Source organism: Solanum pennellii, chromosome 8 (assembly GCF_001406875.1).
Source record: "Solanum pennellii chromosome 8, SPENNV200".
In the NCBI taxonomy this organism is placed as follows: Eukaryota; Viridiplantae; Streptophyta; class Magnoliopsida; order Solanales; family Solanaceae; genus Solanum; species Solanum pennellii.
The window spans coordinates 52,173,802-52,181,789 of record NC_028644.1 but is presented as its reverse complement, the minus strand read 5'-3'; positions in this window follow the sequence as shown (position 1 = coordinate 52,181,789).

Below are 7,988 nucleotides of genomic sequence, written 5' to 3'. Positions count from 1 at the left end.
TTCATCTTCCATTTTGAGACAAAGGGGATATCTCACAGACACACGTCACATTAGTACAAAAAAGTTGAGAGAACAACTTGTAAGAAATAATTTTCTCATTAGTAGTGTATATATAAGTGTTTCAATGTTGCAACCGTTTTCTATTATCTCAAAAATATGTTTTCTAAAAAAAAGAGGAAAAATCGTTGCTTTCTAAAATTTTAAATTTTAATTTTTTAAATTCTAAATCTTGCATCCGTGTTCTAAGGGTAATGGAGAAATGAGATAACCTTAAAGGGAAAGTGATAGATGTTTTATATTAATTTAATTCAAATTAAACGTGTTGTTTTGTTAGTATATTTACATAAATGAAAATTTAAAATAATTTAAAATAAAAAGTTTACGGAAATTTAAAATTTTAATCTATGTGAAACAAAAAATTGTTGTCGTTGTTGTTGTTGTTGTCGTCGTCTTCGTCGTTTATGATCGCCGTTTGTTGTCGTTGTTGTCCTCGTCGTCTTCGTCGTCATCGTTTGTGGTCGTGGTCATCGTCGTCATCATCGTTGTCAGTGNCATCAAAAGTATGTGGGAATAACATAAAATTAATCTCACAGACTCATAGAATAATGTAACAAGAGAAAATGCACAACCACCACTTTAATTTTTTTAAACATACTATAAACTATGGAGATACATTATTTCTTAAATAAAATTAAGAATACCCTCTCTAACAACTCAAGGTTCACACTGTGATATTTGGCAAGAGAAACATAGTCATCTACGAATGCTTTACACATTGTTGTGTGATCAAAATCATGGTTAATCCATAAATAATTCCTTCACTTATCGCACCTGATTGTTGACCAACTGCTTTTGATTAGCTGAGGAAATCTTCGGGAAGTGACTAATATCCTCTGCAGTTCTTGATTCAATTAAAAAAGTAAAATACAAGTGCAAAATAAAAATCTTACCCGATCATAGCCACCTAGGTTGATCACAGATCTTCATAACCTAGCATGAAAAACATTACAAGATATAATATGTATCTGGAACAAGAAGAAAATAAAAAGGCTCAATGATAAATATATGATACACTTACTTCAGGAATTTAAGTGGATGACCTTAAAACCTAGTTTGTTTAAATTCTATCACCTTCTCCCGGTAAAAGGCCTAGTTTTTCAATAAATCCAGCTTGATGCTCAGGGGAGCCTTCATCATCCTTGCCTATCAATGTAGAAGATTTTGTAACTTTGATTATCACTTTCAGAAACTGGTCCGACCTAGCATCATCATGAGCGGTAACAATTGTAGCATTTGTCTTCATCTGACGGTCCTCTGATCAATCAACCACCATCTCTTCTTCAATCTTATCAATTCTGACAACTAGTCACAGGGAACATAACATATGTATCAAATTTTGGAATTTTAATACTCATCCCCTCAAGAAAAAACACCCAAACGTAAAAAGAAAGGAAAATAATAACTTCCAAAAAAATTGATATGCATCACTAATTCCACTAGTTACTATATATCTAATTCGTTCTATAACTTCATTTCAAAATTTAAGTTGTTTTCACTTGAAATCACTCACGAAAACTCAAAAGCAACTCCAATTATAGTCTCAACCAAGCACAACTCCAATTTTCAATCATCATTATTCACTATCAAAAGTGAATAACGATGATTGAAAATCAGAGTTGTGTTTTTTTGTGAACATAAATTGGAGTTGTTTTTGTGTTTTTGCTAGTTATCTGGAGTGATTTTTTTTTTCAAATCCTTTCAATTTTCATGGTCAAACTCCCTTATACAATAAAAATCTATTAGCAAAAGAATACATTCCACTACACAACACACGCAAAAAAATAAGATTTAACCCTAGTTTCACAAAAAAAAAATAGAGGATGAAAGATCAAAGATAAAAGAAAATAAACTTATTTTGATCCCCATTTGTTAAATCTAAAAAGAATGAAACCTAAAAAACGAATCTCCAGCCGATCAATTAACTGAAAAATATATCAAAATGTATTCACATCTCAAAAGTGTTTGGTTTTATTGTTTTTTTAAATAAAAATAGAGAAGCATTAAACAGATAAACAAGTAATGGCTGTGAGTAAAGTTTTTACATGAATCCATCAGATTCCTAGGACTCTGCATAAAATAATCTACATAATTGATTTGATATTTTCTTCGAGTTGCTAACTCAAAACTGTTACTATAAAGTCATCTTGACTTATCCAAACAAAAAGTATTTCATCTTAAGAAAATATAATCTATAGATTCTGAAAATTAAAATTCACATAATTTGAAAGTATGTCTACAACTAAGAATTAAAATTAAACAACTCTTATAATAATACAAAAAAGCAAGAAAACTCTTCAACTGAATGCAATATAAAATGCAAATTTTCTATTTCTTTTTTTAAAAATTTATTTGTTATTTTTATTAACCGTTGTTCTCTTTCATTTTTAACTAAATTCATCTTCCATTTTGAGACAAAGGGGATATCTCACAGACACACGTCACATTAGTACAAAAAAGTTGAGAGAACAACTTGTAAGAAATAATTTTCTCATTAGTAGTGTATATATAAGTGTTTCAATGTTGCAACCGTTTTCTATTATCTCAAAAATATGTTTTCTAAAAAAAAGAGGAAAAATCGTTGCTTTCTAAAATTTTAAATTTTAATTTTTTAAATTCTAAATTTTGCATCCGTGTTCTAAGGGTAATGGAGAAATGAGATAACCTTAAAGGGAAAGTGATAGATGTTTTATATTAATTTAATTCAAATTAAACGTGTTGTTTTGTTAGTATATTTACATAAATGAAAATTTAAAATAATTTAAAATAAAAAGTTTACGGAAATTTAAAATTTTAATCTATGTGAAACAAAAAATTGTTGTCGTTGTTGTTGTTGTTGTCGTCGTCTTCGTCGTTTATGATCGCCGTTTGTTGTCGTTGTTGTCCTCGTCGTCTTCGTCGTCATCGTTTGTGGTCGTGGTCATCGTCGTCATCATCGTTGTCAGTGACGGCAGCAGTGACGACGTCATCATCGGCATCATCATCATCGTCATCGTTGGCATCGTTGTCGTCGTTATCATCGTCATCATCATCGGTGTCGGCTTCGGCGTCCTCGTCGGCATTATCGTTATTGTTGTTGTTGTTGTTGTTATTGTTGTTGTCATTGTTGTTTTCATTGTTGTTGTTTTTGTTGTTATTGTCGTTGTTGTTGTTGTTGTTGTCGTTGTTGTTGTTGTTGTTGTCGTTATTGTCACTGTCATTGTCGTTGTTGTCGTTGTAGTTGTTGTTGTCGTAGTTGTCGTTATTGTTGTTGTCGTTGTTGTCATTGCTGTTGTTTTAGTTCTTGTTGTTGTTGTGTTATCGTTGTTGTAGTCGTTGTCGTTGTCGTTGTTATTATCGTTATCATTGTCATTTTCGTTGTCAGTGTAGTTGTCATTATCTTTGTCGTTGTCAATGTCGTTGTCATCGTTGTTGTCATTGTCGTTATCGTTATTGTTGTCGTTGTCGTTCTCTTTGTCGTTGTCGTTGTTGCTGTTATTGTTGTTGTCGTTGTTGTTATTGTTATTGTTGTGGTTGTCGTTGTTTTTGTTCTTGTCTTTGTTGTTGTTGTTGTCGTCGTTGTCGTTGTCGTTGTCATTGTCGTTGTTGTTGTTGTCGTGGTTGTTGTTGTTCTTTGGAGCGAGATAGCAAATAGAGAGCGAGATATGAGAGATGTAAAGGATAAGAAGGAGATTTGTTTATGTATATTACATAAATGTAAATCCACTTGGATACATTATTTATGGAACAAATTATACCTAAATTTTGATCGCCTATATCACGATATACATGTTTTTGGACGTGTCCTGTCACAACCAAAAATAAGTAAAATATTCATAATATTGCAAGCTAATATACATCCAAGTAAGTCAAAAAGGCGCATAAAATAATAAAAAAAATAATTTCAATGGGGTAATAGGACCTTAGTTTAGTTAAGGTGTGTCTCTAAGATTTCGATCATAGTCTAGGGAGGTACTTTTGTGTTTTCCCTATTTTTTTCTTTCTTTTAGTGGATAACTAGATGAAGTATGTATTGTCAATTTCAATTATTGAAAAACCAAATATTGTCCAAGTGTGGCACAATTTTATTGTATTAAATGGAACACCAACACGAATTATTTTGCAAGTTCTTAGTTTGGTCTCTCTCATTAGCAAGCCCAATAATATAGTACAAATTTAATTATATTTTGCTAATGAATATAAATAGTCTTTCTATTTTAATTTGTTTGTTTTGTTTTGACTTAAGACAGATTATTGAACAACAAATTTTTTTTATATTTTTTATGTTTTAAACATGAAATGTGAAAAATTAGAATTAAATAATTGTCTACAAATTATAAAAAATAATATTTTTAAAACCGTCTAAAAAAAGGTAAGACAGAAACAATTATTTGGTTATTGTATTGATTTTGCTTCATTTCTCAATCTAATCTGTTCACATGAGTTGTGTAGTCATTTTATATCATGTATAATTTGTTACTTTGGTGATAATTAAAATCTAGAAATTAATATTTTCGTCAAAAGCTTAGAAATGACCCTAATTTTATGATATTAATGCATAGGAGAAACTATTTAATTATACAAATATTTCTACTATATTTATTAATTCTTTTTATAATTCAAAATATTAAATTTTATACAATTAGTTAATAATTTCATACCAGATATCAAGTGAGATACACCTTCGCAAATGTTTTTTTCTATCAGATTTACTAAAATAAGAAGAGAGGCGAGCGAGAACAGGAGGTAAGGCAACCAAAATTTACCTATGTATTTGATATACATACGAATCACACTAATGTATCTAAGTAGTGCGATTCGCAAGTATTTGAGATACCAAGAGTGGTGAACGAAATTCGTCATTGTATCCTAGATTCATACGAATCCACTTGAATATAGTGTATCTATAATAAATTAGACCTATTTTTGACCTCAGTATCCTGTGATACATGTATCTTGACGCACTAAAATTTGGTAAAATTCAAAATATTGCAAAGTAGCATGTATCTAAATAACTAACTCCTGAATTAGTGAGCTTTATGTAGTAACCATAATATATATCCGATAATACAAAAATAATTCTCCCATTAATTGCATTATTTGATTAAGTGAAAGGAGGGAAAAAACTTTGAAATTGACAACAATTCAACAATAGAAGGCTAGACCTCCCTTAGAAAACATTTAAGGGGTCATCGTAAATTTAGTTTGGTATGCTATATTATGACTTTCATATTATTTTTTCATCTTCTAGTTTATACCCAAATAAAGTATGTACTTGCACCTTCAGTAGTTAAAAATTAATGTTTGTTCTATTATAGCACAATTAATTGTATTAATAATTCACCATTAACATGAATATAAACACAAATGAGTTGTTTGACTTTGTCTCTCTTTTTAGCAATCCCGAGAATTTAATTGTACTACTTTATTTTGAATGAATGTACATGGTGTGAAGTATATTATTTATGATCTTAATCGGTTTGTTCATTTGATTGTAAAGTTATATATTATTGATTTTTTAGATATGCTAAACAGTTCTTACATAATTATTAAGATATTGACTCATTGGTTATTGATCTTTATCGATTCAATTATCAGTTTAACCATTAAGATTTGACACAAAAAAAAAGATAATTGAAAATCACTTTAAAAGAAGGTGACAAACCAAATGAACCATGCATATGATTTGACCGTTGCATCTTTACTCAAAAGCAAACACTAACACATTGTAGAAAAGCTTGAATTTGAGAGTCTCGAAAATAAAAGTATAAAACAAGCTCTAAGACAAGAACCTTATATACCAAATGGTATAAATATAGTTTTTCATCGATTTATCAATAAATTAATTAAAGAAAAACCTCAAATCGCTTAAAATCGATAAATCGATAATAAAGAGAAATCAAGTTCATTACAAAAATTGTTAAATCAATCAAACAATAGTACAATATCACAAAAGTACAACTCAGTACACAAAACATCCCAAATTCAAATAGACTTGTACATGTTACTACAAAGTGTATTACTGTCCTTACTAGTTTTTCTCTTTATTTTTTTTTTGTTTTCCATTTGGCCGATGTCCCATTTGAGCTCCGACTAAATTGGAATGGCGTACTATAGGCCGCCTATTCTGGGGTAACACTCCCAACATGACATTCTTCTCAGGAACATAAATCGGCCATTTGAGCTTTATAACCATCTTTCTTTGTGAAGCGATGAATAAAATATCGCAAAATGACAGCTCAGTACACGAAACATCCCGTATTCAGATAGAATTGTATAGGCTAACCTACAAAGTGCATTCACGTTCTTGCTATTTTTGTCTTTCTTTTTTTGGGTTTCCCACCCAATACCCCCATTGGAGCTCTGACTAAATCCGAATTGCATACTCTATAGCTTATTTTATTGTAGGTCCTATTCTGGGGTTATGTTGGGACTTTCTCCATACTCTTTTTTCTATTTCTTTTGTAGTCATTTTAAACAGTCTATTCCTCATTCATAGAACGAATTCTTTTTTCAGAAAACTCCAAAAAAGTAGACTATTCCTTAATTTTTGTTGGGTTTTAAAAGGTGTGAATGAAAATGAAGATTTGCGACTTTTACAAAGACTTAGGACTTTTATTAAAAGTTGTGACTTTTATTAAAGGTGACGACCTTTCTGAAAGATTGTGACTTTTCCAAAGGTTTGTGACCTTTCCGGTAAGGCAAAATAAGAACATGTTCGCACTACCCTTTATTTTCTATAAATTGAAGGATTTCCTCTCATTTTAAAAAGGGAAAATGCATAAGTACTTCCTCAACCCATGCCCGAAATCCCAGAGACACACTTATGCTATACTAAGGTCCTATAAGACCTGAGTATAGTATAAGTGTGTCTCTGATAATTTCGGCATAGGTTGAGGGGGTACTTGTACATTTTCCCTTTTAAAAAATATAGAATTTGTAGACTTCTACTACTACTACTATTACTAAACCTAGTTTTCTAAGTGAACTTTGTTGTCGTGGAGTGGCTTGCTGACACCAACGTTTTGGGTATCAATACACTGGTTTTTGAGATCATTCTATCCTGGGAGGACTTATTCAAAATAAAACCTCGGATACAATGGGGGAATAATTTCTTTAATGGGACAATGTGCATTCGCTGGTCTTTATCTTCTTTCTATTTTTCTAGATTCTGGTATTTGTTAAAGATTTAAAATTCGTGAATTAATTTTTGTTCTTTTGTTCTTCACAAGTTCATTAAACTTTTGTAACATCGTGTTTCTGCAATGTTTGTTGGAATTCATTATACACAGATTGACAACAATTCTTCATTAAGAAAAATATATTTTATAATTTTTTGTAATCAATTTTTGATTGTAGTTTCTCTACTGTTTTTAATTTTCTAGGTGTGAAAATGTTCTTAAAACTTTGTGTATCTTATCAAGTTATTCAAAATTTTGTTCTAAGAATCTGAAATGGATTGGAAGAGACTAAATTTCCATCCTGCTGGAAATTGTAGTCTTGGCAAACTTTTTAAAAAATGAGCTTTGTTTAAAAAAATTTTAAAATGTGAGGTCATTGGGGATTGAAACCATAACCTCACTAAATGAAAATTTCATAAAAATTTCGTGAGAAAAAAATAGATGTGGTGAGTGGGGATTGAACCCACAACCTATTAATAGATGAAAGAGATAGGATAAAAACAAATGAGAAAATAAATGTGGAGAGTGGGGATTGAACCCAAAACCTCTTGGATAGTTGAGAAATTTAAGATATAAAATAAAAGAGAAATAATGAGCTTGTGGGGGATTGAACTGAAAACCTCCTTGACTTAAACAAAAAGGAGAGGAGAAAAAGAAAGGAAATATCTTGGGGTTGATGGGGATCGAATTAGGGTCCCCCAAATCTGAAAAATGAGATTATCAAGTTAAAAATAAGATTAAGTGTTATCCAAGGGATTCGAAATCGGGTTC